Source organism: Mirounga angustirostris, unplaced genomic scaffold (genome assembly GCF_029215605.1).
Source record: "Mirounga angustirostris isolate CCGP_5_RB_7025 unplaced genomic scaffold, mMirAng1.0.hap1 SCAF_11, whole genome shotgun sequence".
Lineage (NCBI taxonomy): Eukaryota > Metazoa > Chordata > Mammalia > Carnivora > Phocidae > Mirounga > Mirounga angustirostris.
The window spans coordinates 73359045-73381845 of record NW_026991719.1 but is presented as its reverse complement, the minus strand read 5'-3'; the positions used below and the strand labels follow the sequence as shown (position 1 = coordinate 73381845).

At 37.6% G+C, this 22801-nt stretch overlaps 1 protein-coding gene across 7 annotated transcripts in view; it reads right to left on the bottom strand.

The window, feature by feature from the left end:
• Positions 1–22801, bottom strand: part of PCDH11X (protocadherin 11 X-linked) — a 583424-nt gene that overhangs the window by 463446 nt on the left and 97177 nt on the right. For 3 of the 7 annotated variants that reach the window (XM_064574323.1, XM_064574320.1, XM_064574322.1), the window contains exon 1: positions 18843–19360. The exons of 1 other annotated variant lie outside the window; for it this stretch is intronic. The gene's annotated coding sequence lies outside the window, so the exon portion shown is untranslated. Of the gene's footprint in view, positions 1–18842; positions 19364–22801 lie in introns of those variants that run through there. 3 more of the 7 variants (XM_045880211.3, XM_064574319.1, XM_045880222.3) reach the window with 3 other exon arrangements.

Genomic DNA, 22801 nt, shown 5'->3' with positions numbered 1-22801 from the left:
GGGAGGCCTCACAATCCCAGACTTCAAGCTGTATCAGAAAGCTGTAATCATCAAGAAAGTATGGTACTGGCACAAAAACAGATGCATAGAATAATGGAACAGAAGAGAGAACCCAGAAATGGACCTACAATTACATGGTCAACTAGTCTTCAACATAACAGGAAAAAATATCCAATGGAAAAAAGACAATCTCTTCAACATATGGTGTTGGGCAAACTGGAGAAGAATGAAACTGGACCACTTTCTTACACCACACATAAAAATAAATTCAAAATGAATGAAAGAACTACATGTAAGACAGGAAACCATCAAAATCCTAGAAAAGAAAACAAGCAGTAATCTCTTTGACTTTGGCCACAGGAACTTTTTACTAGATAGGTCTCTGGAGTCAAGGGAAACAAAAGCAAAAATAAACTACTGGGACCTTGTGAAGATAAAAAGCCTCTGAAGTGTGAAAGAAACAATCAACAAAACTAAAAGGCAATTGATAGAATGGGAGAAGATATTTACAAATGACATATCAGAAAACGGGCTAGTATCCAGAATCTATAAAGAACACATCAAAATCAACACCCCAAAATTAAATAATCCAGTTAAGAAATGGGCAAAAGATATGCATAGACATTTATCAAAAGAAGACATATATGACTAACAGGCATATTGAAATACTCAACATCACTTACCATCAGGGAGATACAAATCAAAACCACAAAGAGATACCACCTCACACCAGTCAAAATGGCTAAAATTAACAACCCAGAAAACAACAGATATTGGTGAGGATGTGGAGAAAGGGGAACACTTTTGCACAGTTGGTGAGAATGCAAACTGTATAGCCACACTGGAAAACAGTATGGAGGTTCCTCAAAAAGTTAAAAATAGAACTATCCTATGACCCAGCAATTGCACTACTAGGTATTTATCCAAAGGATACGAAAGTGCTGATTCGAAGGGGCACATGTGCTCTAATGTTTATAGCAGCATTATCAATAGTAGCCGCCAAGTTATGGAAAGAGCCCAAATGTCCACTGACTGATGAATGGATAAAGAAGAAATGATGCACACACACACAGACACACACACACACAATGGCATATTACTCAGCCTTCAAAAAGAGTGAAATCTTGCCATTTGCAATGACATGAATGGAACTAGTGTGCTAAGTGAAATAAGTCAGAGAAAGACAAATACCATATGATTTCACTCATATGTGGAACTTAAGAAACAAAACAGATGCACATAGGGGAAGGGAAGAAAAAAATAAAATAAGATAAGAGCAGAGAGGGAGGGAAACCATAAAAGACTCTTAACTATAGAGAACAAACTGAGAGTTACTGGAAGGGAGGTAAGTGGGAGAATGGGCTAAATGGGTGATGGACATTAGAGAGGGCACTTGTGATATGCACTGGGTGTTATACGTAAGTAATGAATCACTAAATTCTACTCCCGGAACCAATTCTACACTCTATTTTAACTAACTTGAATTAAAAAAAAAATCTTGGATTCAAGGCACAAATCTATGTTGCAATATAACAGCATTATGTTGAAATTTCAGTAAAGTTTAAATTACAACATAAAAACCTCATGTAGAAGATGTATCTAGTTTTGAAGATAGTAAGTTACTTAAAATATGTAATTTTGCTTTATAAAATTTAGGTTTCACTAAAAAAAATTGGTTAATGAGTTAACAAATCTTTAATTTGTTCAAAAAGTCACCATTGGGGTGCCTGGGTGTCTGACTCGGTTAAGCGGCTGCCTTTGGCTCAGATCATGATCCCAGAGTCCTGGGATCGAGCCCTGTGTCAGGCTCCTTGCTCAGCAGGGGAGTCTGCTTCTCCCTCTGCCCCTGCTCATGTTCTCTCTCTCTCTCTCACTCTCTTTCTCAAATAAATAAAATCTTTTTTAAAGAGTCACCATTTTTGCTACTTGTACTTTTTTTTTGGTATTTAATATCTAAATTTATAACCAAAATTACTTGTAGCACTTTGGAACATTTCAGCCTATATGATCATTACACATCTAATTTTGTGTTATTTGCATAATCCCTTTTACTATGGTAAAAGACAGTATGGTGGAGTAAAAGGCATTCTGGCCAGAGACCTAAATTTTATTCCTTATTGTCATTAACTCGCTTTTGTGACCTTGACTGAACAAGTTACTTCAAAAGGAATGGAAACTTCTGGTAAACAACAAATCTTAAGTAGGTGTAATTGATCACAGTTCACACTTTTACAGTATTTGTGTTTTATTAAGTTACTTCAGAAGAAGTGCAAATTATGTACAATCCCAAAAATATCCTGAAGGATGACCTTCTTAAGTTAAAAAAAAAAAAGGAAAGAAAGAAAGAAGAAAGAAAGAAAGAAAGAAAGAAAGAAAGAAAGAAAGAAAGAAAGAAGAAAGAAAGAAAGAAAGAAAGAAAGAAAGAAAGAAAGAAAGAAAGAAAGAAAAGAAAAGAAAACGTGAATAAACTAGAGGTTCAAGGATACCATATAATGTCTATGAACAAGCATTTCACTCTTTTAGTGGCTCTTTCTCTATTTGGAGGCACTTATAAGAACAGAAGAGAAATCCTAACAGTAAATAAAGTGTATTTTCATCAAAACATTACTAGTATGAGTAACCTCAGCATATTGCTAGTTATATCAAGCCTGAGTATCTCATCACAATTTGCATTTTTATAGAGAAATGTTAAACCTAACCTAGATTTCATATCTAAGAAATACTTCCTTTTTTCTTTCTTCCTTTATTAAAAATTTCAAACTGCATATTCCCAGGATAGTTATCTACTACCTTTGTCCCAATCTATATAGTATATTGAAAAGCTCATGGAATTTAAAGTTAGTGCTAACTAACATGATGACCTTAAGCAGGCCATTTAGCTAATTCTGGACAAGTTTGATTCTTCACTTGGAAAAGGAAAAATGGAAAAAAAGAAAGAGATAAAATGTCTGCTCTATATAACACAGGTTTGTTTGGAGTGTTAGATTATTATATGTGAAGTCTTTTGCCAAGTACAAATCCACAAACAAATATCAATTTTATGTAAAACTGTGGTATTAAGGAAACTTTAAAATAGGGATAGTGTTTGTCTTTTATATTCAGTGGCACTTGGGCAGACTATGTGTCATCCTTTATACTTTTGTTTACTAATTATCTCATGAGATTCATTAAAGAACCTAAACAGCATTTGCCTCTCTGACAACCAAAGATATTTTTGTAATACCTTCTAATAATGTAGTTCTTCCAAGGGAAAACAAAGTGTGATCTCCTAGTGGGCGAAACTATTCACCCCCCTTGGTTGGCTACTATTATAAAAATTTCTTATGGAAATGCTTGAATGTAATTCAGATAAAATGAGAAACCTGAAAACTCCCCAAGTTCTGGGTTTCAAGCATGGCCAGAACTTAGCCAGAGCAATACATTTTAGTTTATTATTTAATTTTCTATATCTAAGCCAATTCATAGTCTTAAGAGATTTTCCTTTTTCTCTCCCAAATACTCTCCTGCCAGACTTATTCTCTCAAATATTTTTATCTTCACAGAGAAAGAAAACAGGAACATGGCTTTGGTTTCTGAGCCTATTTTAGATTAGAATCAAATCCTTATTTAAAAGGGCTTATCAGATTTATCCATCCTACTACTCCTCTCTTGTTCCATTTGATCATATCCTTATTTCTTAGTCCACTATGACAATTGTATCATTGTATATTTATCTTATCATATGTGTTAAATTACTAAGGACAGGGATATTATCCTAATTGTGTCTAATGAGATTCAATGAGTGCTCATCAAAAATTTCTTACACGAATTCAAAGTTTCTAAAAGATTAAATATAATAACTACATTGTTAACCTTAATCATATTTGGACCTAAAATTTTAGTACACACACTGGCTGATGTTATGAATATTGTTCCAGGTATCATAAGAACAATGATGTAATGCTGCCTCTGACACTTAAGAGGTAATGTGATCTTAAGGGAAAAAAAAAAGATTGGTCTGTGTCTCTTTCCTTGTATATCAAAATGGTATAGTACCTGTTTCACAGGACTTTTGTGAGATTTAGATGAGATAAAATTTGTAATGCTTTAAAATGCAATGAAAACAATTTTTAAAATGATAATGTAATCATTCACATAGTTACAACAGTGTGGTAGTGCCTGCCATAGTTACTGAGAAATGCTACTTCAGGTAATTTCTTTATTTTTTTTCAGGTAATTTCTTTAGGTTTAAAGCAAAGACTCATGATAAATTTACTTTGGTTTTTTTTTAATTAATTGTTTGGTTTTTCTTCAGAAACTCAAGTTGTTTCAGTTACCATCAAAGCATGTTCCTTGGTGATTTATTTAGTTGCTATCATTAGTGAATGAAATAAGGAAAATATAAAGCATAATGATATTTTCTTCTTTTTTAATTAATAGACTTTATTATTTATTAATTTATTTTTAGAGAGGGAGAGAGGGGGTGGGGCAGAGGGAGAAGGAGAGAGAGAATCTTGAACAGGCTCCATGCTCAGGACAGAGCCTGACACAGGCCTCAATCTCACAACCCTGATACCATGACCTGAGCAGAAATCAAGAGTTGGGAGACTTAATCAGCTGAGCCACCCAGGCACCCCAAATCTTGCTTTTTTGTTTTTGTTTTTTGAGAAGTTTTGGGTTTACAGAAAAATTGACCAGAACATACTGGATCATTTTTCATTCCCACCAGCAACAAACTAGAGTTCCTTTTGCTCCATGTTCTTGGCAGCATTTGTATGGTCAGTGTTTGGGATTTTAGGTGACCTATTATATGTGTAGTAGTATATTACTGCTTTAATTTGTATTTCCCTGATAACATAAACATATGATGTGGAACATCTTTCCATATGCTTATTTGTCATCTTTATATCTTTTTTTTTGGCAAGATATCTGTCGAAATACTTTGCCCATTTTTAAATTGGGTTGTTTGTTTTCACATTTTCGAAGGAAATATTACACATTATGTTCTCAGAGTGTCTTCTATTTCTTTGAATGATAGTGTTTACTTGAGTTGTCAATCTTCACCTTGGAACCCAATCTTAACCTGGAATTCTAATCTTTTAATAATATAATCAACTCAGTTCTTCAGTGATACTATCATTCATTTTTGTCATCCTTTCATATTATTGGCAATTATAAGTACTTCAACATTTGATGTACATTATATGGCATTATCTACTGGCTAATTGTGCTCAACTTTCACTGATATCTCCTTAAGATCTTTATTTAAATTACATGACTTATGATTAAAATTTTATACAGTTAAACAGTATTTTTCTCTATTTAATATTTCCAATATTTAAACAATCTTATTCTATTAAGAAGTATTCTTATTACCTCAAACAAGAAAACAGAGGACTGATTTAGTTATCTAGCTAGAATTGATTACTCTAATTCACAGAATTTTAATATTTTTAGCATTTGTAACACTTGTTAGTTTAGGTCAAGAAATTATCTCATATTTTTCTTACAGTTGTTATGACCCAAACATGATCTTTTTACACTGTATTCAATTTATGCATTTTTGAGTTTTTTACTTTTTTTTAAGATGTAAGCTCTACCCAATGTGGGGGTGGAACTCAAGACCCTGAAATCAAGAGTCACATGGTGTAAGGACTGAGCTAGCTAGGCTCCCCTAATTTTTGAGTTTTAATGTTATTTGTAAATTGACTCAATTTGTTCTCATTCTGTCTTAAGGCATGAACTCAGAGAACTGATATTTTTACTTCCTATAGAGTGAGTTTTTTATCTTCTCTTTGAAAATAGAATTTGAAGAGATCTGTTATTTTTCACCTGTTTTTGTTTTGTTTTTCATATTTCTTTCTTTTTTGTGTATTTTGGAATTTCCCCCTCAAAAAAAAAAAAGATATATGATATTTGGCTGCTATACTTACCTCCTCAGGCAGATGGAAACAGTCTATGCCTAACATTATTAAATGTTAAGGATAAAAAAAAGAAAAATCCAAGGCAACTTTGACAGATACCCAAGTTTATTTAGCACTTACAAAAAAACACTTTAATCCAACTGGCCATTTAGTTCATTGGAATCCTCAAGTTGCCCTCAAAGAAGTTCTGCTATTGCTATTAAAGTATCAGACCAGCATATAGTACATCATTAGTTTTTGATGTAGTGTTCAACAATTCATTAGTTGCGTATAACACCCCGTGCCCATCACCACATGTGTCCTCCTTAATACTATATGCTGGCTAACTGAACATAATAAAGTAATAAAAAGATATATTAAGTACCTAAAATAAATAAATAAGTAAAAAATAAAGTATCAGGCCTTAGAAAAGATTAATAGTTTCATTGGGAAGGCAGTGGGTTCTGAAGCCCAATGGCACAATTAAGACGTGAATTGCAGCTTTGAAGTGACAATTTTTTCAGTTGTTTTTCTAAATCTGCTGGAACCACACTGTGCCTCCTAACAAACAGTTACACTTCACTTTTTTCAATAACGGTTTTCAATGTTTTGTTTTAATTTGACACTGGTTCCATACCAAGATGAACTGTACATAAACAAATGGAATTATGAAGGTTTCCTAGAATGATTATTAATGAAAAGTTCACTTAGACTAAATTATTATTCTGCTGTAGTCTCAGATAAAAGTCTAAGTGTGAAGGAAGTAGTTAGCACAGTTTCTAATTTACCATTTGTTCCTTCCTTAAGGGGAGTTTTGAGAGATAGATAGCAGATATAAAATAAACTCTACCAAGTCTTTTTTGTTATTATTGTTGTCCTTAAAAATATCAGACACTACCTGAAACTAATATTACACTGCATGTTACCCAACTGGAATTGAAATAAAAATGTGAAACAAACAAATAAAAAAAAAGTACTACTTTGCCCTAGAGGCTTTGGTTATGAAGATGTTTTATAGACTAAAAATTTAAAAAGGTTAGCAAATGGTTTAGATCCATTCACTGATGTAAGATGTAAAATAGCTGAATAAGGAGATTAAAAATCAATTCCTGACCTTACGAGGGCAACTTGCATTTTCTTCACAGACCAAATCTTTTTGCTCTCAGAATAGTCAGATTTGGACAATTGAGTAGGCCTATTACATTATATACTTTATTACTTCCTGAAGTTGGAAATTGGCTGCAAGTGCTGAATACAGATGGAATCTGGCATTCATTCTAAACTCATATGTCAAGCATAAATTATTAAAATAGATTTATAGAAAAAAATCAGACACTCAAAAGAAAATAAAAATAATGCCTTCAAATTAGGTAAGTGAAAATGTATCTGAAGTCTGAACAATTAATTGATATGTTCATGTTCAACATTTCACAAACTAATATCACCAATGATCTATGTTATATTAAAATGCTCAGAATTTTTGGATCTCTTTGAAAAATTTTAAAAATATTGGTAAACTGTTGACATTCTGTGGCCAATGGTTTTCTTTTTAAAATGTTATAAATGTATGCATATAGTGCTTGTAAAATAAATTTGACTATATAATGACCAAAAAACTGGTTTTTCTTCTGAACTAGTTTCAACTGATCTAGTTATACCAAAGATTGAAATCAATTTAATACCCAAAAGCAATAATTCATATCATTTTAATTTTTAAAAAATTCAGTCCTTTGCAAAAACAGCTGTTACCTTTGCTTACTTCATCATTTTCATGTTGTTTACCAGACTAAAAATTAGCCTTTTGTTGCTCAGTGTGGTTTGCAGGGAGCAGCAGCATCTATATCCCCAGTAAACATGTTAGAAATGCAGAATTTCAGGTCCTACCTAGACTCTACTGAATCAGAATCTGCATTTTAACAAGATTTCCAGATGACTGGTATGCACATTAAAGTTTGAGACACACAGGAATAGAATATAACTTCCTAGAAACTGGAGTTTGAAATAATAAGTCATTTAATTACAAATTGTGTATTTAGCTCTATTTCTTTCTAAAGTGCTTTGATTCTTTTATAGCTAACCAGCTATTGTTTTTAGCAGTGACCTTATATCCCCATATTTATTTACTCTTGTATGCAATTCTAAGATTCAGAAGCCATATGATATTTAATGGATTCGAATTCCCTTCCTCAAATAATCCTGCTTTGCACTCTCACATTATATAATGGCTGGCATAATTGAAACTGCTTTATACCGAAGATTTTGTTAAAAGAGAGTTCGTGGACTAAGAAAAGTTGCAAGACAAGGGATGCTATAAGAACTGTGGTGCCTGACTGAAGGCTAAAATATCAGTGTTAAACTGAGCAATTTTTTTTTCTGATGTAAAGAGAAAGACAATGGAAATCTTGCCTGATGACCATAAAGCAAGCTCCCATGTAGAAGTTTCATCCTGCTAGTTTGTGTGTGTTGGTGTGTGTTTATTACCCATTGTTAAGCCTCTCTTTTAAAATTTTAATGTATTCACATGCTCTTGAGGTTTCATGATCCAAGTAAAACTAGCAAAAAAACTAGTAAATAACAGTTAAGATATTCTAAATATATATTAGAAGTGAGAGAGAGAAGCCGGCCTAGGCAGTTTCAAAAAGGTTGCATGTTTCACACTAAACTGAAAAACAGTCCCTAGCCTTCCCTCTGCCACAAAGTAAACTAAATCAGTCTAAGTTTATTCAGGGAAGAAATCAAAACTTTGCTTTGGCATATTTTGCCAGACTACCTTTACCTGACCTTTATTCCCTAACGTACAGACATATACCCCAGCATGGGCAATAAGATCATGCAGCAAGCAGACCAAAGTTAAAATCTTTCCCAAATTATATATAAACCTCCAGAAAATGTACTTCTAAGTCTTTAGGTAAATATGAATTTATAAAAATAAAACTATCCTTTGAGGAATGTATATTGCTTGGCATTTTAAGTAAATGGGTTTTCACGTCATTCTTAAAGAGTTAAAGTATTTATATAATTTAATGCCTTGATACTTTATTTATTTAGCCTTCATGTCAAAACTTCATTTTGCATGTTTTATAACATAATATGCACAATAAAGACATTTTTAATAATCTAAATTCAAAAGAAAATGTGTTTCTCAGAGTCCATAGTCACGCAGCCACCCCATCCCTCCCACCCCCCACCACTCCAGCAACCCTCAGTTTGTTTCTTGAGATTAAGAATTCCTCATGAGAAACAAACTGAGGGTTCTAGAGGGGAGGGGGTGGGGGGATGGATTAGTCTCGTGATGTGTATTAAAGAGGGCACGTACTGAATGGAGCACTGGGTGTTATACGCAAACAATGAATCATGGAACACTACATCAAAAACTAATGATGTAATGTGTATGGTGATTAACATAACATAATAAAAAATAAAAGAAAATGTGGAAAACATAATATTTTCCATATCTGAATCAAATTGGGAAATTTTTGAGCTTAATAAAGCCAAAGAAATAAACAAGTCTTGGATATATTTAACTTTCTGATAAGGTAGAAAACTATTATTGCATTCAAGCAAAGCAGGAAACAGGTAAGATTGTGGAGTACATTAATTAATGCTATCACCCAATGCCTTACATGAACTCCTATACCCTTAGTTTACTTACTGTAAAATGAAGGGTTTGGACCAAATGATCTTTCTGGTCCCCTTTACTTCCAGAGTTTATAAAACCTGGACCATACTTGGCATATTGCAATGTACCACCTGGCACTCAATGTATGTTGAATTTAATTTGATGTGACTATATATTACTTTGCTATTTTTGTTGTTCATTGGTTTTGCCCAATCAGAATGTGAGCTTCTCAAAGCAGGTACTACTTTAAATTCTTTAATGATCACCCTTCATAGTCCAACCCTCACTCTAAAGAAATATAATACTGGGCAAGCAATACTTTTTTAGTTATTAATAGTTAATGGATCAATGCAGTAAAATTGGTAATACCTGCAGTACCACGGGGCAAAGAAAGAATGTTTTATATGACTATTGATTTTTGTAAAACATCATATTTTTTTTCATTGGAAATGGACTTGAAATAATTTCCCTTTTCTTCATTTTACTTTTGGGAAAATTGTACTCCAGGGAAATTAAGTTAGCTGCCCAAGATCACTCTCTAGATACTAATAAAATATAAATCATAAAATACCTTGTGTTCACACAATTTAAATAAAACTTTTGCTCACACTTTCCATACTAAAAACCATGGGATAAAGTTTAGAAGCCTGAAGACAACAATGATTTGCATATTGGAAGCTTAATGTCCTTTTGCTTGATATGATCCAAACCTATACACAGTTAATTCCCAAAGATGTTGCTTCACAGATGGCATGTCAGAAGAAAACCAATACTAAAAAATCATTGAAAAATATTCCCTAAAATTACTCTTATATAAAAAATATAGATTTCTAAAAACTGAATTAGGATATAACACAAAATATTTGTTATATTAAGTAAACTTAAACTTTATGGAGTATCATTATGATATGCCATAATTTGAATTCTTCCTATAAATAAAATAGAGGAAGTTTATGTGTCTCTGTGTTGTGTACTGTTAAATTTCAATAGTCTTACTATTTTTACCATATAATTCTTACAGGGTTAGTGCACACAGACTCTAAATAAGAGGAGAATATGACATAAGTAGCCCATTAATTGATAAACTCATTTAAATATACTTGAACATACTTGTCTTTAAGATCTTTATTTTTTAATACAAGAAGCATTTTTTTGTTGTTTTTTACATTCAAAACTTTGAGAAAATATACTCAAAGAAATGAAAGGCAAGATGAGATGCTGGGAAAAGTCCAAGTTTGGAGACTGAAAACCAACAATCCTGTATACGCTTCCCCTCTTACCATCTGGAAAGCCTATTTGATTTCTGACCTTCAGTTTTCCCACTGAAAAAAAAATAGGTATAACCATTCCTTCTTTTTCTACTCAAAGTTTTTTGACACAACATTAATATATATACTTTCAAAATGATATAAATATAAAAATGCTATAAATATAGGATACTGTACAAACTAAAGGTACTAGACTAGGAGAATGAATTGAAACAAAAGTGTGGTAGAAATCTTAATGCTTTATTTTCATTTCATATGATAACAATAAATGAATTGTAAAATCAGTACAAATCTCAACCTGTATTCTAATCACTTAAAGATTTTTAAAAAGAAATTAATTTTTATATAGTTTAATTAAAATTCATCAGCAAATTACTTTTATTACTGTCATGCTAGAATGTATATTATATTAATTAAAAGTTTTTATTTTTTTAAAAGATTTTATTTATTTATTTGACAGAGAGAGACACAGCGAAAGAGGGAACACAAGCAGGGGGAGTGGGAGAGGGAGAAGTAGGCTCCCCGATGTGGGGCTGGATCCCAGGACCCTGGGATCATGACCTGAGCCGAAGGCAGACTCTTAACGACTGAGCCACCCAGGCATCCCTCAAGTCAGTGTTTTACTTGGTAAACATGTCTGAGACCATGCATCCCTGGCTGCTAAGCACCATGGCGGACAGGGCTAGAAAGGTAACAGCTTTATTTTGAGCAGGGCAAATACAAGGCAGCACTTTACAGCTACATTGTAACTGCATTAAAATAGTTTTTATTAAAGATCCTGCATTAAAATAGTTTTTATTAAAGAGAGAAAAATTATCTTGGAGGATTTAGTCTCTTGTTTCTTTCCCTTTCCTTTTTTTTTGTCTTCCCAAATCTACACATTTGAGTTGAGAAGATTAGGTAGAAAAAAAAATCATTCTTTCAGATCTGGGCTGGAAATGACAACTATAGCCATCATCACTCTCACTTTCAAAATCTATTATACTGATTTGATGCTTAACACATTAAAGACAATTAAAAGGACATATTAACTCCTTATTAGTTGAGGATTTTTGAAGTGCAAAAGATAATAGAAGCATTTATGATTTCTGCCAAGTCACTCTTCTAATTCGAAAATTGTGATTGGAAAACTCTTTATCCAATTTTTTTACTGTTTGATAATGAGAATGCAGTCTTTCCACAGATGTCACCAAATCTCAAAAGATACTTTTCACCCTAAAATAGCTTTCTCCCTGTAATAAACCTGTACTTTACAGTTAGTGTTGCAAGGGTGTAAATCTTAAGGGACCATGGCATATAGGTCATTTGATGTTTTCTCCTAAAAAAAGATAACCACATTTTAGGGACGATGCCTTCATGATAAACTTCTATTGAAAAATAACACCATTTCAGATAAGATTAGATTAATGTGAACATCATAAGCTAGTCTGGAGTATCAAGGCATCTTACCTAGTTTTCTTCATTCTGGATACTGAATGATCAATAACATCTTCAGATAATAGAACTCGCTCAGAAAATGACATGTAATTTGGAATATTATAATATAAAGTCAATCCAATTAAATGTAGTTATATGTTTTTATTTTTCCCAAAAGTAGAAGTTAAATATGTCATTGATGAAAGAATGAATCTATTCTTACAGCATATTCTTTCTTCCCTCCCCAATTCCCAGTAAAGGTTCAGCCAACCCTACTACATGTGGAAATATGGACGATCTAAGAATTGTCCCTTTTCCACACACACAAAAATAACTCTAAGAATGTAGTAAAAACAAAACAAAACAAAACAAAAACAAGGGTTCCTTTGCCCCTGAAGAAGATTGACATGGTAGCTGTATATGTTGGTATGAACATGATTTGACAAAGGCCTTAAAATCCTGTGTGTCTGTGTTTGGTGGGGTTGTCTAAGGGGGACACCCTATCAAAATATATAAATTTGAGCCACAAGGCAAAAAGGAGAGGGAAATAAAAATATGAAAGAAACATTTACTGAAAACATAAAAGAACGGGAAGAGAACATACCAGAAAGGATGGGATGCAGAGAAACAATTTCAGGAGAGTGTAGTGAGAAATTCAGAAAATTTGGATTCCCCAATGTACAATATTTGAATCCCTAGTTGTAACCAAAGGAAAACAGATATTTTCAGGCATAACGAAAAATATAACAAATCTAAGGAATTCCATCATAAATATTGTTTGAAATAAAATAGCAAAAAACACACACAGATAGCAAGAAATCTTGCTGAGGAAAATTTCATAAATCTCTGAGTTTGAGGAAGATGTTCCTTGTTTGTTTGTTTGTTTGTTTGTTTTTAACTTCTTTGAGGTCACTGAAGGGGAAGAGAGTGCAAGGTAGCTAGTGGGAAGGAGGAGGTAAAATGAGGATGAGTGGAGAAATAACTTAGGTAGATAACGTAGAGAAGAAGCAGGGAGGGAAGACAGAGAAGCAGAGGAAAAAGAATAGAAATAGCGGTGTTTGTTGGGCCTAAAGGGAGGAAAAAGCCAAGATTAAGGGACTGACTGTGGGTAGAGAGAAAGCTGAAATGGGAAGGGTGGGAGAGATGATGCAGAGCAATATATGAAAAATGGAGTGCAATGAAGATAAGTGTGCTTGCAAGTGGTTTAAGAAGTTTACTTTCATGGTGGAAGATGGAGAACTTGGATGCCTGGGAGAGGAAGATGAGATGAGTATCAAGATATAGTGGATAGATGATTATGACTAAAGATAAATTTTCTTCCCCAAATTAGCATTCCTTTCTTTCTTAGTTATACTGATTTACTTTAGGCCCTCTTCATTAATTCCTCCCCTTTTTTGGATGTTGCAGTACATATATTTTTTTATTTTTTATTGTTATGTTAATCCCCATACATTACATCATTAGTTTTAGATGTAGTGTTCCATGATTCACTGTTTGTGCATAACACCCAGTGCTCCATGCAGAACGTGCCCTCCTCAATACCCATCACCAGGCTAACCCATCCTCCCACCCCCCTCCCCTCTAGAACCCTCAGTTTGTTTTTCAGAGTCCATTGTCTCTCATGGTTCGCCTACCCCTCCAATTTCCCCCCCTTCATTCTTCCCCTCCTATCTTCTTCTTCTTCTTTTTTTTTCATAACATATATTGCATTATTTGTTTCAGAGGTACAGATCTGAGATTCAACAGTCTTGCACAATTCACAGCGCTTACCAGAGCACATACCCTCCCCAGTGCAGTATATTTTTAACTTATTTGCTTCCACTTTCTTTTCCAAATGCATTAATTTATTCAAATACTCATTTAAAGGGGCGCCTGGGTGGCTCAGTTGGTTAAGCGACTGCCTTCGGCTCAGGTCATGATCCTGGAGTCCCGGGATCGAGTCCCGCATCGGGCTCCCTGCTCGGCGGGGAGTCTGCTTCTCCCTCTGACCCTCCTCCCTCTCATGCTCTCTGTCTCTCATTCTCTCTCTCTCAAATAAATAAATAAAATCTTTAAAAACAAAAACAAAAACAAAAACAAATACTCATTTAAAGACAAACAACAAAAATGTTTCTATTGTGTGCCACCTACTACCCAATTTCCTCAACCTGCTTGTTGTTTTTAACATATTTGCTTGAAAAAAACTTTAAAGATGGCCTATGTCTACAAAATACACACATACCTCTTAACTTCACAGTGGGACATCAGGCTCTCACTTTTCCTTACTTAGTCTTTGTGAGGCTCTTCCAGGTCTACTTCCTGGCTAGCCACTGCCTAGGAATGTCTTATTTTTCAAAGCCAGAGAAACACCTTCTTTATGAATCTTTTCTCAATCTCTTAACAAAAATTAATTTCTCCTCCATTATGCTCAGTTAGAACATTTATCACATTGTATTTAAATTTATGAGTGTCCTGGCTCACAGAGGCATCAAGCCACCTTTTCATATTCTCTTTTGTATTCCTAGAGCCTAGCACATTGTCTGACACAGTAGATGACTAATTAATGTTTATGGATACTTTGGTAAATAAATACACAGATGACACCTCCTTTAAAATATGTGAAGCAAGATTCCTGGAGAAAATTAGATTTCAAACTTTCATCCCCTGAATAATTTCCCTTCCTACTAATAGAAAATGTGGCAGCCATACATATTTTGTCAAAGTAGGCTAAAGCCAGTGGTTAATGTAAAGTCTCCTTATAGGTGTGGCTCCCCTCCTACCCCAAGAACCTTACAAATCCTGGATAAGGCTGTTGTGGACGATTTGCATAGAGAAAAGGAGAATTTTCTGCTTTCTAAGTTTCTACCAGATTTCTTCCTGCCACCAGCATTCTGGAAGCTCTCTATCAGGAATTTCTATCTTGCAAAAAAACAAAGTTTTGGATACCAAGAGAATAAATAGTGTGAAACCTGGAATCCATTCTGCCAGGGATTCCAGCTGCCCAAACCAACACTTCTTGGGTGTCCATCAGAATTGCATTTGGGTGATTAAAAAAAAAAAAAAAAAAGACTCCTTTCAACCCTCAGCGAATAATTGAACTTTAGAAAATGATTGTGTTTTTATGCTTGGTCTGTGTTTCCTTCCCATTTCTGTATTTCAAACGCACAACAAGTTTGTTTGCTGACTTTTCTGATATACCACGTAAGGGAAGCTGTCTGTCAAAGGTTAGAAGAAAACAAAATCCTAGATTTACAAAACATAGCAATTCTTTTCTACTGCTTCCTTTCCCCCAAATTTCCTACCTGCCTCCAAACCAACATACAGTAAGTAAGCAGTTTGTTGTGATCCTCTCTGAACATAATTTCCTTGGGAAGGTAACAGGTTCTGAGGCCCAGTTAACTACATCCCGTCTAGGTCCCCTCCCTTTTGCCCTGTGCAACCTTCTCCAACTGCGCGCTGAGGTCCTTCTCCCAAAACTAAAGTAAGGATTGTCAGCAACCAGAGGTAAAGGATTAGCCTCAAATTCAGGAAAACAGGTGGGTTGCTCCTTAAAATGAGAAAAGCAAACTAAGAGGGGAAGCCTAAACGGGCTTCTGTCTTGAAAAAATCCTATTCCTGAATCTTCCCGATTTGGCGCGCCGGTCTCCAGGGACTGTGCATCCTCATTATAAGGAGCACGGTGGCCTCTCCTCTGCAGCAGCAGCAGCAGCAGCAGCAGCAACTAGAACCTTTCTTTTCACAACTCCCAGTCTCTAGTCCCTCTTTCAGTGAAGGGGACTCCTCACACAGCGCCACCGCCTTTGATTGACCCCCTTCCCCGCCGCACCATTTCTTTGCCAAGAAGGCCCTCTTCGCTTTCTAGGGAGAAAAGATGGCCACGGGATTTTAGAGACGCCGGTCTTCACATCCCCCTTCCTTTATCACCCAGGAAGGAGAGAAAACAGAGGACATTTAACACTGGTAACTATTATTATTTTATCCGAAGAACGTGCCCTCTAAAATGCCGCTAAATAAGTAAATTCACAGTTAATAGTTAAGGTGTAAACTGAAAGGGGGAAGAGAACGGGGGGGGGGGGGTAGGGGAAGTAAAAGAATGAGGGGAGATCCTCAATCTGTGTTTGATCCCGAGGTTCAAAGCCCCTGACTCCCAACCGGCACTAGTCTCCACCGCCTCCCAGGTCTCGGTGCGCCTTTTGGGAGCTGGAAGGAGGGGCGGAGACCTAGAGCGCGGATAGGAGGCCCAAAGGCAGCGAGGGCGGCTGCGTACCGGGAGCGCGCGGGGCAGGGTTGATCGCGCTCCCGACCGGGACTACAGGCTCGGCTTTCTCTTGGCCTTGCCTCTCATGGGCTGACATCATTGCCAGAAGGAGGGGCTGCCCAGGCGAAGGCGACTGGAGAAAAAGGTTCTTGGGCCTCGCTGGTGGAGGCTTTCCTTTACCTCTTGGCAGAAGCAGCACGGTGGCAGTGTGGCTGGACTCAGCCCTTGCGAGCTGCGCGAGGGTATTCTTAATTTAGCAGAGGGAGAAAGGTATCTTTAGACCTGAGCGCGTCTGTCTCTTGGTTCATTCATCAAAACCGCCCGCATATCGTCCGCCCTTCCTCGGATTAACCAGACAAAGGCAAGAAAGGGGGAAACATCTACAAATATTTTTACTTCTACTTGCTCTCACATGCCCATCCCACCCCCAAAATACGCAGGCTAAAGGACAGCCCTGAGGCTTAGATTTCCGGCCGTGATTGTGCGAGTTTGTTTCAAATAAGAGTGGAATTCTATTTAGTCTTTAGCAAGTTCAGAAGGTGCCCGCGAGTAACCTTTTCTTTTTTCCGAGTCACACCTGTTTTAACCTTTTATGGAAGGAGGAAGAGTCGCTTTAGTCCTAAAGCACAACTACCTTCTCAGATGTTGCGCTGTGTTCAGAATTCTCTGCACTATCCTCAGGTTGTTTCCTTGTTGCAGCACTTAAGAGTACGCAAGCACTCCTCCAAAACCATCGCCCCCTCCGCATATTTTCTACCCGCTTCCCGGCCTATCCCAATTTTTAAACACTTCCTTCCGCATACTTTCCTCAATACAAAAACAGCTCCTGTGCTAGGATTAAATGCCATCATGAGATATTTGCACACAAGGACTTGCTTTCGTTTTGTTCTCGCTATTTAATAATAAAATTAAATAAATATTCGTTTGTGCTAGCCACTCTCTTCTTAGGTCTTTGTTTTGTGGGTGTGCCGCAGTGGCGCAAGTTTCGATTCCCAGCCCCCAGCCAACGTTTTGGAAGGGCACCCCACTCGGAGAAGCGAGGACCCTCCTACAGATGCGTGTGCACGCTCATTCCATAAAGGCACCCGGGCGACCCCACCCCAAACCGCATGGCGGCCAAAGTGGTAAAACCTGGAATAATTCATATGGAAATGAAGAGGCCCTCTTCAGTTGAATTCTAAGTGTTTCCTTGGGGAGGAAAGGAAGTGGTTCCCGTTGTACACTCTTGGAAAGGGACCTCCCCGCTTTTTGGCAAGGAAAAGAAGTCAATTTGTGGCTAAGCGTTCATATGTAATTTCTATCTCCAACCGAGGGCAGCCTGCCTCTCTGCTTTTCTAAAGTCTCTAAAGAAAAGCACCCATTTGCGACTATGCGCTTTTAAAAAGTCACCTTTTCTGATGACGTCCTTATTGAGGCATTCATTTTCGAGAAAAAGGGCTGTTTTATGGCTACGCGCTTAAAAAAAATAATTCTTTTCTGGAGAGAACTGTTTTTAGGTTCTGTCTTAATAAACGCTATTCATTTATGGGCTAGGTGGGCGGTCTTGTTTTTGTTGCTGTTTTGTGACTTTTTTTGGCTAAGGGATTAAAAGTCATTTCTTTAGTGAGAGAGAGACCCTTTTACGTTCGGCTACGCTCTTAGAATAAGTCTTTTTTTTTTTTTTTTTTTTTTTTTAATGAGGAAAGTATATTTTTCAGTACGATTATAAGAAATTTCTTTTTTAAAGCTAGGCAGAATTTTCCACACCTACCACCTCCACATTCAGCAGATGCTGCTGGCTGAGCACAGCTCCATAAGTAGGGCGGGAAGGAAAGGCGGGGAGGCCAGCACCAGGCAGAACGGCCCGGGGAACCTGCGCGCTCCGTGGCGCGCTGCGCTCTCCTTCACTCTGTGCCAAGGGTCGGGCCCCCAAAGGTTAGAGCCAGCGTGGCTGGGATCCAAACCCCTAGCCCCCAGAGATACAAGCGCACAGCTCCCTCCGCTCTGCCAGGCTAGCCAGAGTCCCGGGTATGATCTTTTTTTCAGCATCTGCCCCAATCTTAGAGTTTCCCTCAGCCTGGCTGAAGCTGACTGTATCTGTTAAAGTGAAAGACCTTTTTGCAGGGCCAATGTCGGGGAAATTCATGAGTGGACACTTTTCTGACAGAAGTGAGAGTTTTCTCAAAGTAACCAAGCCAAGCCAAGCGGTGGCAGTGCCTAAAAGATATTCTATCTGCGCTCACCTGTGGGATTTGCTCTTTCTCTTACCTCCAGGGAACATATGGGGGAAGAGGAAAGGGAGGACACCAGAAGCGTCTCTAAAATCATTCTTGTCATAGTCAAGACCCCAGGAGTGGGCAGCGGGAAGCCTCCGCGTACTAAGTGCGGTACTCACGCCTCACTGGCCGCACTCTATTCTGGCACCCGGACCCGATACTTACCCAGTGAACGAAGCCTCTACAGCAGAATGAGATGGTAAGTAAAAAAGAGAAAAGGCTTTCGCTAGCTCCACCGAGACTGCAATTGCTGTAGCGCGCTCAACCGCCACAGCTCACAGTCCCTGAAGCAGCTGGAGTCGTGGAGGCTGCCTCTGAGGCTGTTCAGGACGCCGGGGCTGCCTGGGCGGCCTGTGTCGCCGCTGCTAATGTCACTCGGCGCATTCAGTTAGCTTGCTTTCTGCTTTGCCACGCGGGCCGCTGCGTGTAGCTCTGGCTCGAGCGGGCTCGCAGATCCTCCTACCCTGACGGTTCATCTACTGCATGGAGCCGGTGCCGAGCCAGCCCTTTTCAAAGGCGAGGGGGAGGGACTAGATAGAGGGGAAGAAGCGGGAAAGGAGGGGGGTTGAGTAACTGGAGGGCGGGGGTGAGGGGAGAAGTAAACCCGGGTCCGGGCCGCCTACTGGGAGGGGATGGCGCAGCAGCTACCTACAGCTGGGTAACCCCCTCTGGTCCCCACTGTCTGCATCCCACATCTCCCACCGCTCCGGGAGCGGCCCCTCCCGGCAGACAGGGAATCAGGGGAGAAGGGCGGGGGCGAGACGGCGGTAAGCTTAGGAAGTACTGTTTGCCGCCCCCTGAAGGCGGCAGAGTGTGTGCTGGTTGCTCGCTCCAGTGCGGACCCGCTGCTGGGGAAAACGCGCCGCTTTCGGGCTGCGGGTTTTGCAGAGTAAGAACTAGGGCATGCGTTGCTCCTCTCGGCCCTCCACTCGCTGCTGTCTTGGCTTCCTTTTAGGTTTAACTCATTCACATTATCTTGCAGAAATTTTATTTCATTTTTGTTATGTGTGTTTTTCTCCTGACCCCCCTGATGGCCTTGCTAGAGAACAAGCATTCAAAGCACCATTTTCTCATACAAAGGATACTTAAGACAAACTGGTGGAAGTAGGGGCAAGAGCAGTTGGAGCCAAGAGACTGGGTCTGCATATATCGTACTCAACTGTGAGCCAGGTCTGGTACCTAGCTTGCCTTTCAGATTGATGTCCGGGGGGTGGCAGAGAGAGGGACAAGAGGGAGATCAAGCATTTGGCTACCCCAGACAACAAGTACATAGGAGAGTAAGCAGGTCGGTGGCCTCGGGCTGCTTTAGTGAGGTGCAGCGCTTTGCTGCCTGGGACCCGGCAGTATTGCGGGTGTGGAGAACACCATTTCTAAGGTAGGAAAGGATGCAAGAGAGGGAGGAAGCCAGCCTTGAGCCCGCAAGACTGGTGCTTGCCAGAGCGCTCCAGCTGCCTGGTTAGTGACGCCAGGTCGGGCAAAGGCGTGCCAGGTTTCTCAAGAACACTAAAGCAAGGAGGGGCAGTGTGGCTGGTTTATGCCTCTGCTGGGTCGTGGGTATTAGAAACAGGGCTAATTTCCCCGTCCCAGTCATGGGATTAAAAGAGGAGCAACAACCAAAACCTTCCCAGCTGGTCTACTCTGATTTTTACTCCAAAGAGTGAGTCCTTAAATTTATCCAGAGGCCAGAGAATGAACCAGTAAATTCCTCTTCAGAAAGGTGTTGGGTTCTAGGGGGAAAAATCCATTTTCCATGTTTAACCAAGAGAAAGATTTATCTTTCTAGTGCTCTGTTTTGTCTTGAGGAGGAGACTTTCTTACCTGAAATAAAAAGAGTAAAAGTAGATAATGTTTTTGGGTGCCAAGAGCACATTATTCATTTTTATTTTTTGTCTATTGAATGAAAGAGGGAATGCATCTGCGTAGGGTAGAACATCAAGAAGGGGAAAAATGCTAATTATCATGAGTTGATTTTCTCTAATAGCTTCTTCATGGAAAATTTTTGGTGTTTGTTTTGGTTTTGCGCTTTTTTTAATCATTGAAGGGCAAATCTTTATGACTTCTTTCCCTAGTATGTTCATTCCCATCTTCATAACTGCCTTCTTTCCAATTTCTGATATTTTTTGAAGGTTAAAACCTTCATTCAAATAATCCTCATATCACTTTCCTTTTCCTTTTGCTATTTATTTATTTATTTATTTATTTTACATGTAAATCTACTATTGAGAGTTTCATTAGCACCACAGTTCAGTGTGATCTTCATGAGAGAGAACACATTGAAGTATTTACTATTACATTTTACTCCTCCTGTAACTCTGCCTTCATTATTCATAGTATTCAGCACATGCATTGTCCTCTTCTTGGAAACTAGGAAAATGTCTTTGAGATGAAATTAGAAGCTATCAAGTGGTTACAGTTCTGACTCTTAGGGTTTGCGCTTCTGGATAATACTCTGCCATAGAGGATGGCAGGAACTCAATGAAAATAAAATCACTGACTGATCCAGGACAGTCTGAAGACAGTGCCATGGAGGCACTCTCGGGGCACTAATAATCATTTATAACATCAACTTTATTTTTTTTTTCAACTTCCCTCATTTTTAAATTTTTATTACGATACCTTATTTAAAAAAATAAGTTAATAACAATTGTGAACATGGAATACTGAGACCATAGTTTTAAAATATAACATCCACTTTAGATACCAATTAACTGATTTCTTAAAATTTCCATCTAAATTCAATGCAGGAGGAGATAACTAATCAGTGATTGTTATGAAGCATTTAGTTATCATCCTGACAGACTCAAGAGGTTAATATTATTATCTACATTTTACAGTTCCTGAAACTGAAATTCATAGAAGACAGATAATTTGCACAAGACCATGGAGCTGAAGAGTAACAGACTCTGGATTTCCATTCAGAGTGTATAACTTTTTTTTTTTTAAGATTTTATTTATTTATTCATGAGAGACAGAGAGAGAGACAGAGGCAGAGGGAGAAGCAGGCTCCCCGTGGAGCAGGGAGCCCAATGCGGGACTCGATCCCAGGACCCTGGGATCATGACCTGAGCCGAAGGCAGACGCCCAACCGACTGAGCCACCCAGGCGTCCCCAGAGTGTATAACTTCTAAATTCAGCTACATGGTTGCTTTATAGTTAATCTGGATTATTCTATAATGTACAGCACAGCATTTAGTTTTAAGTGTGCAGTCCAATAGAAAATTATCTCTGTAGAGTAGAAACATTACTTACAGACCAAGGAGACTAACAGTTAAACTAAGTAAATCAGAAAATCATCTGAGAAATGCAGTTTGTTTATTAAAATGACAGAAATCCACATCTAAAAATAATGAAAATATTTCCCATTTTCTCTTCTCCTGTGTTCTGTCTGATGGTGGCATCAATGAGCAATGGCATAACCAAAAGCCAGGGCATGTGGCAAAAGCTCTCCTCCTGGTACTTTAACTCTAAAATGATTGATGGGGACTCAACTCTTTTTACATACAAAAAGAAGGAATCTTTGATTGAATGCTTTTTATGCACCATCAATATTATATACATTGTCTTATTAATCCTCAAAACCATTCTGTGAAATAGCTATTATTAGCTTCATTTTCTTTTTTTAACAAATAAGGAAACAGAGATTCACAGAGGCTAGATAAAATGCCCAAGGTTCTATAGATATAAAGTATAGAGAGTTGGGAAATTCAAACCCATGTCATATCCAGTCCATTATGCTGACTCTCAGCATATGGTCCTCCAGTTGTGTGGCTACACATTTTCAGAATTTGCTTTACATTAAAAACTATATAATTAACAAAAGCCCTTAAAAGTTAAAAGGATACTGTAGGAATTTGTTTTTTGGAGGAAATACCATGAAGGAGCGGTGACATTTATTGTATTTTGTTTGTTCAGTGTTCCAACTTGGAACTTGATCTGGGGTTCTGCTAAAATCAGAAAAGGGAAATTATGGTAATGTGTACCCTAGAAACATGGAAATCTGTCTAATTTGTGAAGATTAAACTATGAAGCCATTATATAATTATAGACTGGATCAGAGAAGAGATTTAAAATACTTCAATGAGTAAGGATGTTTCTCAGGCTGGTAAGAATTGATTAAAACTGAG